We start from the raw sequence: 14,432 nt of genomic DNA on the forward strand, positions 1-14,432 counted from the left end.
TGATAAAAACACAAAACAAACAAGACAAAAGCAGAGAAAAAACTAACTGAGTAGAAATTAAAACATATTTTCCCTATTTTTTCTATCTAAAAATAACCAAAACACACATTTCAAACAGAACACTAATGTTAATTCTTAAAAAAAAAACTTGAGGATCGTTCCTGTTATGAAACGCTTTGAAATGCCCTCTTTTGTGTGTTTTTGTATGCTGCAGTATGTCTCGAGTGCATTTCAATCCAATCTAAAATTAATTGTCAGAGTCCTCCACCAGCGCACAGCGCAGGCACATTCTTCTCCTGCTCACACTCAAGTGAATACAGTTGGCATCGCTCCTTCTTTTCCTGCTAAAAAACAACAAAAGTGTTTGCCAGCCAATTATTTGCCAACTTGTATCACAGTTCGAAAGAGGTTCTGCTTCCCTCCATTCCACATAATGAGCCGAGATTGGCATTTTTAGAAGAAGCGTCAGAAAGTTGTTTTTGTAGAACCAAGATGGCCACGATCGCAACAATGGAGAGAGAGTATTTTTCAGGATTGGCTTGGTACATAATGTATAACAGGCTAATTCTATAGCTACGGTTCATTCTAATGTTTAGGTGTAAAAAATTGAAAAATACCATAAAAATGCAGACATGACAAAAGTGTGGGTTGCTTCAAACTGCAATCAAAAGCATCAAGAAACATCCATCCATTTTCTACCGCTTGTTCCCTTTTACACTTAATATCTTTGAATAACACAATAATTGCCCTAGATAAAGGGTTCAACACATAGCCAGAAAGTCTACGGTCTGATTCATGGCGCACATTAACACACAGGACAGCGATCCGATAACGATTAGTGCATCAACGACCCGCTTTTACAACGTCGGCGGCTAAATTTGAGCCGGCCGTCACCAAATGGGACTGTCATAAATAAAACAGCATTTAATCATGCTCCAATCTCCCATTCATTACCCTTTAATATTAACAAAGATGAAGAACACGTTAGGCACTTTCTGTCACTACAGTATAGACGCTACATATAAAGGCGCTGCAATGTAAAAGCATTATAAAACCTTGTAATGATTAAGCCACGAGAGAATAATTGCAAAAGGTTCTCATTTAATTTACCAGAGCAGGATTTCAAACACCATGGCCAAGGTTTAAAAAGATTGAATTCATTTCTATTGTAAATCCAAGTAAAGATTTTCTGTCAAGATTCATTTTATTCGATTGCGTCCAACCTTTACGTCGTCAAAGTTTACCGCCGCCAACGTGTAGTCTTTACGGAAAATAACTTTGAATAAGTCGTCCTTAACAAACAAAGGAGCGTGACCATTTGTAGCAGCGCTTACCGTGCACTCTATTGTTGGCGTCTCCATTCAACTGTTAATGAGCCGGTGTTGAGAGTGAATACCACGGAGCCGAACGCGACAAAGGCTTTGATTACAGTCACTTGGATACAATGGGGAACTCGACAACACAGACGGATGTATAGAAGGGATATGGGAAAACAGATTAGAAACACTACTGTACTCCGGTTTGCTTGTGTAGGTTTGTTTCTTTTCCTAGGATTCAATATTGTTTCATCAAATTAGATCGAGGGAAAGATAAGATAAGATAATCCTTTAATGTCCACACATGGGGACATTTCGTTGTTACATTGCAGTAGCTACAGAGGAAAGGACAGATTATAGGAAGTTTAAAAAAACACTCTTAATAGAAGAACTCTTATAAACTAAACAAAAAAACTCCTTTTAACAAAACTCCTTTCATATCTTAATAGGGAATGGAGGGGGAAAAATAAAATAAAATAGATAAATTAAATCGCCTAAGGCCCGAAGTCACTGGGATAGGCTCCAGTCACCCGCGACCCCAAAAGGGAACAAGCGGTAGAAAATGGATGGATGGAGATAAATTAAATAAAAAGATAAAAATAAGATAATAATAAAATAACATAAAGTAAAGTAAAAATAGCTAGCATAAGACTAAATAATACTAATAGTAAGTAAGTAAACAAAATAAAAACACTCTTATTTACATCAGTTATGTGCACATGAATATGACCTTAATTGCTTGCGAGTACGACAGTAATTGCACATGAATATGACGGTATTGCACATGGTTAATTCAGTATTGCACATGGTTAATTCAGTATTGTGCATGAATATGACGGTATTGCACATGGTTAAATCAGTATTGCACATGAATATGACGGTATTGCACATGGTTAAATCAGTATTGCACATGAATATGACGGTATTGCACATGGTTAAATCAGTATTGCACGTGTTCAGGGCTAGCAGTGTTTGTTATAAAGTCTGACAGTTGCAGGAAGGAAAGACCTTAAAGAGGAAGGTTTTAAAAATGAAATATTCAAATCAACGCTTAATGTGTGTTGGCAGAGGAGTCCTGGGACAGTTTTGGGATTCTCAGCCATCACCTCAGTTTTAAACTAAAGACATCACAGGACATCCAATCATGTTCACCGTTTTATTTTCAAACTAGCTACGGACCAAAAATCTGAACCGACGTTGAGCTTCTTTGAGTTTTTTAACCATGTTATTTAACCAACACTGTTCCAAACACTGATCAAAACCCAGGGTTCAGATTAAGGATTTCCACTTGTATAGCGGTGCTGCTAAACAAGCCGTTATTTTTTCCAAATTTGTATAGCAATTTGATAATTGCATGGCAAAACATGAAAGTGACTAACAATCAATATTTTCCATTTATTTAACACGATCATTTATTTAAAATGTATTTGTAAACATTCTATTTTTAAAATAAAACTCTTAACAAATAAGTTTTAAACACTTTTTAAACATTAAAACTTGACAGAAAACTTGCAAATAAAATGAGTTGTTGAACAAATTAATCAACACAAAGTCATATGGCCTTATTTACAACTTTCTTCCATATCATCATCAATCAGATGACTATTTGGAGGAGTCTCATTTATATATTAATTGTCTTTACACTCGTTTAGTAAGTCCTCTTCCTCTGAGCCTCACAAAAAAACAAAATACAAAGTTTTCCTGTTATTTTTCAGTTTTTCAATAGTGCATTTTTCTCATCAAATGGCGTTCATTGCAACCACATGCCAGAGGAAAGCTACGTTTGTTTATCTCTCCTTTGTAACACAATTCCTGCTGAGAGAACGCTCATATTAATTAATGTTTGCGTTTGGTAGATACATTATGTTGTGCCAAAGGAAAAGAGCACGTTTAAATGCCCATAACAATACACATAATGCATAACATGTGTTTAAATGATTGATTAAATGCAAACCACAATCCTAGTTAGAAGTATAAACTGTTTGGTCGGTGTTTATCATAACACACTTCTTGACAGTTAAAGTCACTGTGACGCTTGAAGTATGAGGATGTACTACAGCCATTTTGATGCTCAATAAAGTCTCCGTGCCTCGAAATGCATTTGATTAATTTCAAAGTTGTTCAGTTCAGGTTGACCAAACATTATGGCAGTTTTCACAGAAGAAGATGAATCATGCGTGATTCTGACTGACAGCCCATTCATTCCTCTGCACCACCTCTGCCTCGTCTCGCTGCGGCTTTCAACTTAAAAAAGTGTTGCATAAAACATTAACACAACTTTCTCCACAGCTTCTTTTGTGTTGCACGACAGCTTTTTACCGACCGAATGTTAACTAAAATCAGGGAGGACAAAAGAGTTCATTGTCACTCTTCATTTTGCCATGCAGCTTCACCCTACTACAGCACTAAATTGTTTGTGCTGGCAAATGGAAAACCCATTAGCTTTAATTAAATTGCCTCTCCAAGTGCGCTAACCTCCAGCGACTGTTACATTTTGTGCATTCGTTCCGTTACAACACAAGCAGCTGTATATTGTCTAAAGGAGTTTCTTGGTCTCAGTTTGGCCTTTGCATAACTGGAAGTGCGTTGCGAGCCGGGCTAATGGGAATTCTGCAAAAGGTCATGTTGGTAGGCCAGGCAAACAGGAGGAACAAGATAATCCCTCTCCAAAGCCACGCCGGTGCTGATGTGAATTAGTATTTACGTCATACACCACGACCTGGAAAAGAAAAATAAAGCCATTTTATGATCTTAAACTTGGACTTAGTAAGTGCAAGCAGTGAAAAGAAGCATTTTCCTTTAAAGTCTTTTATTACCCTATTTTCCGCACTATAGGGCGCACTGTCAATGAATGGTCTATTTTTGATCATTTTTCACATATGAGGTGCACCAGACTATAAGGTGCAAAACGTATACCACATCAAATCGCTTCTAGGTCAGTAAGTACAACCAGAATAAAACTCATAAATAAGGTGCACTGTCGTTTGAAGGATTTTAAGTGCGCCTTATAGTGCGGAAATACGGTATATGTATGGAGAATAGGCTGTAAGGTTCATACAAATGTTTTTTTCTGTAGAATACTAGCAAGACTGATCTTATTGAACGAAGTATCCGTTTGAATGTCTTTCCCATGATGAGATTGTTATGTGAATATTGGACTTTATTAACTGGATTTCAACATGAAGTAATTTATCTTACATTTACTCATCGTATCTTGAAAACCTTGATCGTAGCATTGGTAACAAACATGAAGGTAATGTCAAGTACTTCAGCTCTGATTTCTGTGCAGAAATGTTACTGGAAGCCATTTGAATAAGGCAAAAAACAATAGCTGAAACACCAGAACAAATACATGTTGTTTCTGATTCTGTTGTACTTGAACATGGATTTTTAAATTATTTCTTCAAGTCTCCAGCTCCGTCACAGTCGTCTTAACCCCCTGTGTGCTCTCCGAAACCCTCTAGTGTAAAAGTAACATATGCACTGTGTTAAATGAGACTGGGAACACACAAAGACCTTTCTCCTGATGCATTGAGACGCAGCAGGTCCCAGCGGTTCACTTTTAAGTCCTTTATTCTCACTGCAGTTATGGCTGCATGCCTCAAGATCCTGAAAATGTCAGGAGAGACCTATTAGCTTATGATAATGGCTGCCACGGTACAGTATGTCACTTCATAGGCTTATTCCTGTTCTGGGTGCTAATGAGACAACTTGGGAGGAATGCACTTCTTGATCTTTAGGTGAGGAAATCACACAGTTGGGATGTTGCCGCAGATGTTGGCGATCAAACAAAGATATTTTCGAAGGTTTGCAGAAGGAAGATTGGTAAAATAGGGATCAAGACACGTGTCGAAGAGGATGTCTTATGGCTGGTGAAGTGATGCAATATGAGGCGAAATGTTTGTGGACAAAGGGGTATGTGAGGACACACCAAACTATTGCATCTTTAGAGTTTGCATGAAAAAATACACAACAAACAAACAAAAAAATGAATAGGACAAAATAGGAGCAACATTTTGACCACATATAAGTTGCAATAGGCTTTGTACTCTACTGTAGCCAAAGGGGTTTGTTGTCGCACTTTTACTATTGCCTAATTACTACTTTCTACTATTGTCTTCCTACATACACTAATAATAACTTGGGACGGTCTAACCACAGCACATTTGTCGCATGTGTCTCTCAAATCCACATTCTAAATTAAATATACAACTTCTTTTACATCAGAGTAGTTTAGTTTGTGCATCTCGTGTTGATTACATGACATTTTTGGTCCTCAATCTTCTGTGATATTCCCTTTCCCATTTTTTCTCGAAAACCGCCATGTTTGTCCGGACCAGTCCCACGCAGCCTACTGTCCTGCCAATAAAGCTTGGAGACAGGGAAAAAACCCTAACATAAACTAAACTATTATCAAGATCTAACAAAGACATTCCCAAAGCTTTATTGGAAAGATGATTGCTACAATAAGAGGGGTGATGCCGACATTTGTCACGGTAGATGATTTATTTCAAGCTTGAAATGTCCAACAAAGTGCTAAAAAATACGTCAGATCCCGGTTGATATTGTCCACAAGTGAAAGCCGTGATGAAAGCAGCGCTGCAATCCCTCACTGTCGCTGGGTTGTATTGTTTCATTTGTGCTGAGAGGCTGTGAACACTAAAAAAGTGCATCGAGTTCACACACTTGGCTTTTTTTTTTATAACTGTTGGCAAGAGTGGCGAAGTGATATCTGCTGCCACTAAAAATCCAGAGTGAAATTCACAGCTTGGCCTTGGGAGAGGAGCCAAACTAGTTTAAGGTCACCTTGCTCAACAGCACGCTGGCAGGAAGCGCGAGGAAGCTCCCTGTTACAGCTGCTACAATGGCTCCTCTCGCCCACTTTTCCAGCTCTAAGTGGGGGTTGTTGGCAATCATCTGTCCGGTGTTGCCACGTGGATCAGGCGCACACCCACACGCTTGCCCGGATCGTTTCATTTTCCTGGACTAGCATTAGCCTGCACCCTGCCCTTTCTCTGAACCTTCAACGAACATTTTCCATTGCTGTTAAGTCAAGCCCAGGCTGCACCTAACAAGATCTCGCTGACCTCAAGTACGTGACCTCCGCGGTGCTGGCCGTAGAAGCACTGTCGCCGCTGCAGGGTTAGCCGGTTTAATTAACCCCAAACCTGGATCTTGCGAGTTCTGTCAGCTGGCTAACATCTGGACTGACTGTGAGTGGTGGAGCAATAAGGAACTGTTTATATTCTTTCTCTTGTGCCTTCACACTCCACAGAAAGGATAAACTACTTTCAACACTTTTACTTAAGTTTTCCAAGACTTGACCTGTCGATAAATTCACATACATTAAGTTAATCAAAAAGCTATTGATCATAAGTTCAGGTCATGCCTGTTGTGATGGTGTATATATCCATTCAAACCATAAGATATTCACGCAAAAAAAAGTTAAAAATAAAAATAATAGTTCTTCTATAATTCTTTCCATAGTTTTTAGTGAAAAACATAGTAAAAAAGTACATAAAAGTTAATACGGGATATATACTGAACACAATATTAACTCAATTATATCAATTACCTTCTTAATTTTGTGTTGCAGCAATAAAAATGTGTCTAACCTCCTACAACATCTAGAATATTAGTTTACAACTGGATGCCAACACTACACAAGTCTGAATGTGCAAGAGCAATACTTTAAATTTGAATGTGTTTCCCATTAAAGTTGCCTAAACTTCTACAATACACAAGTTTAATATATTTCCAGACATCAAGTTTCCCTTGGGTGCTCTGTCTCCCATCTAAAAGTTGAGCAGTTACATGACCAGATAAGCACCGTCCATCATTTGCATGCATGAGAGCTCCACATGAAAAACTACTAAAAAAACAGGGACTGACTCCTGCAGATATGGGTCAGAAGAAAAAAAAGACTTACTTATTGCAGGACATGGACAATGGCGGGCCCGCGGAGGATGGATACCAGCTCCTTGTGCGAGTGTCCAATGCAGTATTCACATCACAATTGGAGCTAATCACGGGCGGACATGCCCAATTCAAAGCCGACTTCGGAGGGAAAATGTCATTAACATCATAACGAAAGCGTGAGAAGGAGGAAGAAGGGATTGTTTTCACCTGCCAGACGGAGAAGCGGGTGATCCGTGTCAAGACGGTGGAGAGAAAGAAAATGAGTTAGCTACATTGTGGAAGACCAGAGGTTATATGGAGCTATATTGAATCACGGAGGAACAAGAAGATCATTTCATCGCATTAATCAATGTTGGATGAATGTCGGATAACTGTCTGAAACATTGGAGAACAAGTATGAATTTGTAAGTTGATATCAAACGGTCATATTCATTGTTTTAGCACATACGATATTATATTTTTAAAGTCATTACAGTCCTTGATTCAACCTTTACTTTGTCTTCTATGTGAGGTAAAACTATGTGTTTAAGAGACGTGTTCTTTGGTTTTAAAATAATCTTAGAGGCAAATTTTAACTATGGATATTTCCACACTGTCTGAAAAAAGCTATAGATTTGATAATGATTTGTTAAGTAGTTATTGAATTGTGATAAAGTTTGCAATTTCCAATTTCGTCTTTTTGCTAAACTTTACAGTCAAATTTGAAGCAGATGGGAACGTGGTGCCCTTCTGGCTTTCCCTCATCCAAAACTTTAAGGCCTCTCCAGTCTCAAGTTGAAGATGACCTGCAAGAAATGTTCAGCTTTGGACTCGGATGACAGCCCGAATCTCATTTGAGAAGAGCTTTGCGAAAAAGTGCAACGGGAAGGGGAAAAAAAAACGGAAAAAAGGAGTGAGCCTCCACCAGCTATGTCAGCACGGCTCTGTGAATACCTGGCCAGTGTGGCACCTTGGAGTTCTTGTCACCGCTGTCACGCATCACTGTCTCATGAAATTGGAACCACGGGCAAATACAAATCTTGACATTGCCGGATATCGGTATGACATTGGGGTTTGCGCTTGACTAAGTGCTGCTGTGTGCATACGCGAGCACTTCCGACGCCAAACAAAAGCCTATTGTGGAAGCCAAAGGAACTTTTTGTGCCCGTCTTAACAGATAGTATCTCGTAATTTAGATTTGTGGAGCGGGGAGCGGACCTATGCATTAATTATAGTGTCTTTGGCGGGTCGGAGAGACGGGGCAATAGGACAGGGGAATTATTCATAGTGTCAGAAGAGCGACTGGCCCTCTGGTGTATAAGACGACCTGTTAGTGAGGGCCGCACGTTGTAAGGATTATCATTCTAACTTAAGAGGGACAAAAATGAAGGCATAAGGAAGGGTAAGGAATGAAAACAGAGGATTGCCTGATCTGCAAGTTGGATCAACCGTGACTGAGTCATATCCATCTCCTTCAATAGGCTGAAACGGAATGAAAATGTAAATATGGGGAATGAAACAAACATTTAAATGTACGATGTAATCAATAGACACTACCAAAAGTATAAACTTATTTCTGACACAAAAGATAAATCCCTATATTGATTGAACATAGTGAAATTTAAGATAAGATAAGATAATCCTTTATTGTCAACACATTCACATTTCATTGTTGCAACGCAGGTAGATACAGAGGAAAAGAACAGATAACTTATAGGAAGTTTAAAAAACACTCTCAATAGAAGAACTCCCTATAGACAAAACCTCTCATTTCCTAATAAGGAATGGAAGGGAAAAATAAATAAAGTTAAAAATAAAATAAGAATAAAATATAAAATAAAATAAAAAACAGCTAGCGTAAGACAAGATAATACTAATAAGAATACTAATAATAATACTAAAAATGGTAAAATAAACACTCCAGTTTCATCAGTTATATGCACATGAATGTGACACTATTGCATGTGATTTAAAGGAATACTAAGCACTAAAACTGTAAAACTGTTTGCTGTTTGCACATGAACTAATCCATTCTTTTACAAATCCTGCTCAAATCTCTTCAGCTATTTGTGACGTGACCGTGACAGTTACCTCTTCGATCTCAATCAGCACAGTCCTCATGGAGAGGCGGGAAACAAAGGCGATAGGACAAGACGGAGGAAATAATTCATTGCGGCATCCACTATACGTTCGACCTCGACGGCCCTACCTGTTGGCGAGTCCCCGCCGCGGCTCTCTCTCTCCACACTTCTCCAGCCCTCAGCGTATTCTGGGTCGCCCTCCCTCTTCCCCCCCTCCATTTTCTCCGTATCTTCTCGAGTCTTAGATGTCAAGGGGTGTGATGAAGAGCGAGCGCCTGTCTCTCCCCGTCCCGTCTCAGCGGGGTGCCCCTCTTAGACACAGCTGCGTACAGCCATTATTATTCCACCGCTTCATCCTCCCCAAGGCCTCTTTAGCGTTGCACTTTCTATACCTTCCTCCTCCTCAAGTAAAGTCACCTTATTCCCGTTTGGTCGTAAGCCAGCGGAGAAGTATCATAGTGGAGAGGGGACAGAAATAGGCCACGGACGTAAAAAAGAAAGGAAGTTTGAAAGTAATGAGTTCCCAACGCACGTTTGCGGTAATGAGGTCAGTTTACAACAACAATTTTAACGGGCTTTTTTATGTCGGTAATTTTCTATTTCAGAGGGACATGAACAACATTGTCAACCGCATTCTCGAAAACAAGGCCTCAGTCTGAACGTAACAATTTTTCCTTGGGTAAAATCATTGTTTAGGTTAGTGGTAGAAATAGGCCATGCAAGCCAGAAAGAGAAGTCAAATGCAACCGTTTTTATCTACCTTTCCAGTTGTAATTTCGCAAAATGCGTCAGCGGAAAGGTTTATTTCCCTCAAATTGCTTCAAACTACTTGCAATTTTATGAAGATTGTGTCCGTTCATACAGCTGAAACGTGGGGGTGGGAAATGGTTTATTCTGTGTCTAATCTTGGCTGTAACAAAGGAACACAATCAGAGGGGTAGAACCTGCAGAACGGCGCAATCAGGAAATTCGGCTAATGACGGCAGTGCCAGGTGTAGCGCCAGGTGTGGTTGATTAGAGGGAACGGAGGTGACAACCGGTGCGCCGATCCAGCGGAGAGCCGGGTGATCAAAGAGGAGCGGCCCGACGCGCAGATCCATACAAATGACACGGAGAGGGAAAAGTTTTCACTCGTTACGGCGCCGTTCTGACGGAGACTCACAGACGAGGGATCGGGGACGAGACAGCTGCCGGGTTTGATGGCTTATTTGCTTTTACGAATCAGAAAGTAGTCAAATTTACCTAGAAGATGGAGCTCACGATTGGAGACACAAAGAAATTGTACAAGCAGGGCCTCAAGGTATTGTCAAAAAAGCAAGGCATGTAATGTTTGTCTCGTTGTGTAGGGATATATGTTGGGACGTTTGCTCTTGAATTCAATACGGACTCAAAAGTTTGATGGGTAAAGTTTCCAAAGAGTGGTGTGATTTAAACACTATAAACTAAATCTTGAATAGCAATATTAAAGTTTGCAAATTTCCGTTTTGGAATTAGATATTCTGCAATAAATATGACAAGGCCACGTCAATTTCGAATTTTTTTTTAGCACTGCTTAGCCCTCACTGTACAGATTGGGGAAAGCTGACACTTTTACATATAACTTTAATTAATACTGGGCACAACAGATTCTCCAATGTATCCAACACATGAGTGGCTGAAGCCAGAGAGAAAACAGAACAGCTTGCAGACTCTAGTTAAAGAAATATTGTATCCAAACCAACCAAAGAATCACATTCCTATTAAAAAATACATTTAAAAAAAGCAATGTCCCATCTGCTACATTAAACAAACAAACTTAAACTTTCATTTCAGCTATTTTCTGTGATCATTTATGACCAGTGAGCCAAAATGTAGAACTCCTTAAGGCAGTCGTACATCAAGGACTCCCAGGGTCGAGTCCTGATTCAGAACATTCCTCTATTTCCCGTGGAGCGCTTAATATTTGATTACAACTGATGGTGAAATCTTTTAAAAAAGTGTTGAGGAAATGTCTCCACTTTTATAACTACTCTGCATTAATATGAAGGATCTGAAAAGTGTATAATTTCTGTTGGCTTTGGAAGTCTGGTCCCCATTTTAGGCGGATTGCACATAAAAGCATAATGTAAGCAATTATCATCATCATTAAGGGGAGGCATTATTGAGATTAGCTTTAAGAATAATTCTGCAAATAAATGTTTTAAAAATCTATTCCTTCCTTGATTAGCTTTGGGCCTTAGTATAACACGATTGCTAGAACAAAGTGCACTATTTTTGCTCTGTTGTAGCATTGATGGAGCAGCAGAGAGAGAGGCCAATGAGCCATGCTGTAATCTTCACAAATGTATATGCCATGATTTGCATAAGTGTTAAACTTGAATCTATTGTTGCTCATACTTTGAATTTTTATAGGCATTTAGGTTCAAATCATTTCCCACTGTGTGTACACATGTGTATGCTCTATTTTGCCATGTCCAAGCCTTTTAAATAATGAATTGAAGGTTATGCTGTTTAAGGTTGTTCAGTTAATTGACCACTTTAGTACTTGTGTAAGAGTAACGTGGCTCTGGCTTTTGGTTGTAGGGTTTTGATGAAGGTAAGGGCCTGGTTTTGAGCTTATTGTTAAGGTTAGGGTGAAGATGTGGGTGGAGGTTATGGAATTACTTAAAAAATATATCTTTTAAATGTGATAAAACAGGGCTGTAGGCACATTACACGCTTTTTTGTTTTCTTTTAACCATGTTATAACAATGTTTCCTCATCAAAAACATTAATGGAGTAGCATTTAGCTTAATTCACGCTAGCTTGATGAATCCTGTATAGAAAGTTCTCTCCCCTCCGAGGGTAAAAACACACATTCTAAATTTCCCTCGATCTGTGACGTCTTTGGCCCAATGTCGAGATCTTTTGCGTTCCTTTTTAAGTACATGAATCATGGGTAAGCGCATTTTCAGCATGTATGAAATTTCCCCATGTGGGACAATAAAGGAATATCTTATCTTATCTTATCTTAAATCAAATCAAATCAATTTATTTTTGTAAGGCCCAAAATCACAACAACAGTTGCCTCTGAGGGCCACAGGGAGAAATGAATCAACAATGTCTGTGGTGGCGATGGAGTCAGACAATGTCTGTGGTGGCGAGGGACGATGTCCCAGAGTCCTCTGTCCTTAGACTCTCCTTCTCGGCCTGGAAAAACTACAAAAAAAACCTCTCTGGGAAAAAAGCGTAGAAACCTGGAGGAGTTCCAGTGAAGGAGAGATCCGACTCTCACAGACGGACAGACGGACACGAGGAGACTGGAGCTGGACCCACTCTTCAGGCAGATGAGGGACCGACTGAGGCGAACTGGACCCACTCTTCAGGCAGATGAGGGACCGACTGAGGCGAACTGGACCCACTCTTCAGATGAGGGACCGACTGAGGCGAGCTGGACCCACTCTTCAGGCAGATGAGGGACCGACTGAGGCGAACTGGACCCACTCCTCAGGCAGATGAGGGACCGTCGGAGGCGAGCTGGACCCACTCTTCAGGCAGATGAGGGACCGTCTGAGGCGAACTGGACCCACTCTTCAGGCAGATGAGGGACCGTCTGAGGCGAACTGGACCCACTCTTCAGGCAGATGAGGGACCGTCTGAGGCGAACTGGACCCACTCTTCAGGCAGATGAGGGACCGTCGCAGGCGAGCTGGGCCCACTCTTCAGGCAGATGAGGGACCGTCGGGGGCGAGCTGGACCCACTCCTCGGGCAGATGAGGGACCGTCCACACAGGGCAGGGACCACTTCACCAGGGGAGGGGCATCTGGGTCCACAGGTCCTCAGGAGTGAGAGAAAGAAAAGAAGGCGGTGAACAGTTTGCAAGTGGAATCAAAAAATAAATATTGTTTGATAGCATAAGTAGTCAGAAGAAGAGGATAGTGCTCAAGCTGTCATACTTCCCCCAGCACAGTTACTCCTAGGGCAGCATAGCTAAAGCTGTGGGTTTATGTTTCTGTTCCTAACTGGCCTGACCATAAGCGATTTCGAAGAGGAACGTTTTAAGCCTGGACTTAAATGAAGAGACTGTGTCAGGATATTTAACATGGGTCGGGAGCTGATTCCATAACACAGGAGCTTGGTAGCTAAACGCTCTACCTCCTACAGTACTTTTAGAGACTCTTGGCACCACCAGAAGGCCGGCATTCTGAGAGCGAAGAGCTCTGTTTGGATGATATGGTTCTATAGCATCTTTGAGGTAGGATGGGGCCATGTCATTTATGGCTTTGTAGGTCAAGAGTAGAATTTTGAATTTGATTCTAGACTCGACGGGGAGCCAGTGAAGAGACTTCAGCACCGGCGTAATGTGCTCTCTTCTTTTTGTTCCTGTTAGTAATCTTGCTGCTGCATTTCGAACCAGTTGAAAGCTTTTTATGGAGCTTTTAGGACACGCTGCAAGCAGGGAGTTACAGTAGTCTAATCTAGTCGTTAAAAATGCATGGATACGTTTTTCGGCATCACTTTTAGGCAGGATTCTTCTGATTTTGGCTATGTTGCGCAAATGGAAATAGGCTGTTTTACAAGCTTGATTTATATGAGATTTAAATGAGAGCTCCTGGTCAAATAAGAATCCAAGGTTTCTTACAGTAGAACTGGAGGCTACACTGACATTGTCCAGTGTGACTGGATAGAGAGTCTCGTAGATGCTTAGGGCCAAGCACAATGACCTCGGTTTTTTCAGGGTTAAGAAGCAGGTAGTTTAGCGTCATCCAGGTTTTTATCTCCTTCACACAAGTACTAAGTCTGTCTACTTGATCGCTCTGATCAGGTTTCATTGATAAATACAGCTGAGTGTCATCTGCATAGCAGTGGAAGTTAATGTCATGCTTTCTGATGATGTTGCCTAATGGCAGCATATAAAGAGTAAACAGAATTGGACCGAGTACCGAACCCTGTGGCACACCGTAACTTACTTTAGAGCTTGGTGAGGAGCTCTGGTTTACATTAACAAATTGGTACCTATCAGATAAATAGGATTTAAACCAGCTGAGGGCTGTTCCTCCAACACCTACATCACATTCTAACCTCTGCAGTAGAATGTTGTGGTCAATGGTGTCAAACGCTGCGCTCAGGTCCAACAGAACCAGGATTGAGACCAGTCCATCGTCAGCGGCTAATAAC

This window comes from Eucyclogobius newberryi, unplaced genomic scaffold (assembly GCF_026437365.1).
Source record: "Eucyclogobius newberryi isolate DKJ021-1_F unplaced genomic scaffold, fEucNew1.0.hap1 SCAF_22, whole genome shotgun sequence".
Taxonomy (NCBI): Eukaryota; Metazoa; Chordata; class Actinopteri; order Gobiiformes; family Gobiidae; genus Eucyclogobius; species Eucyclogobius newberryi.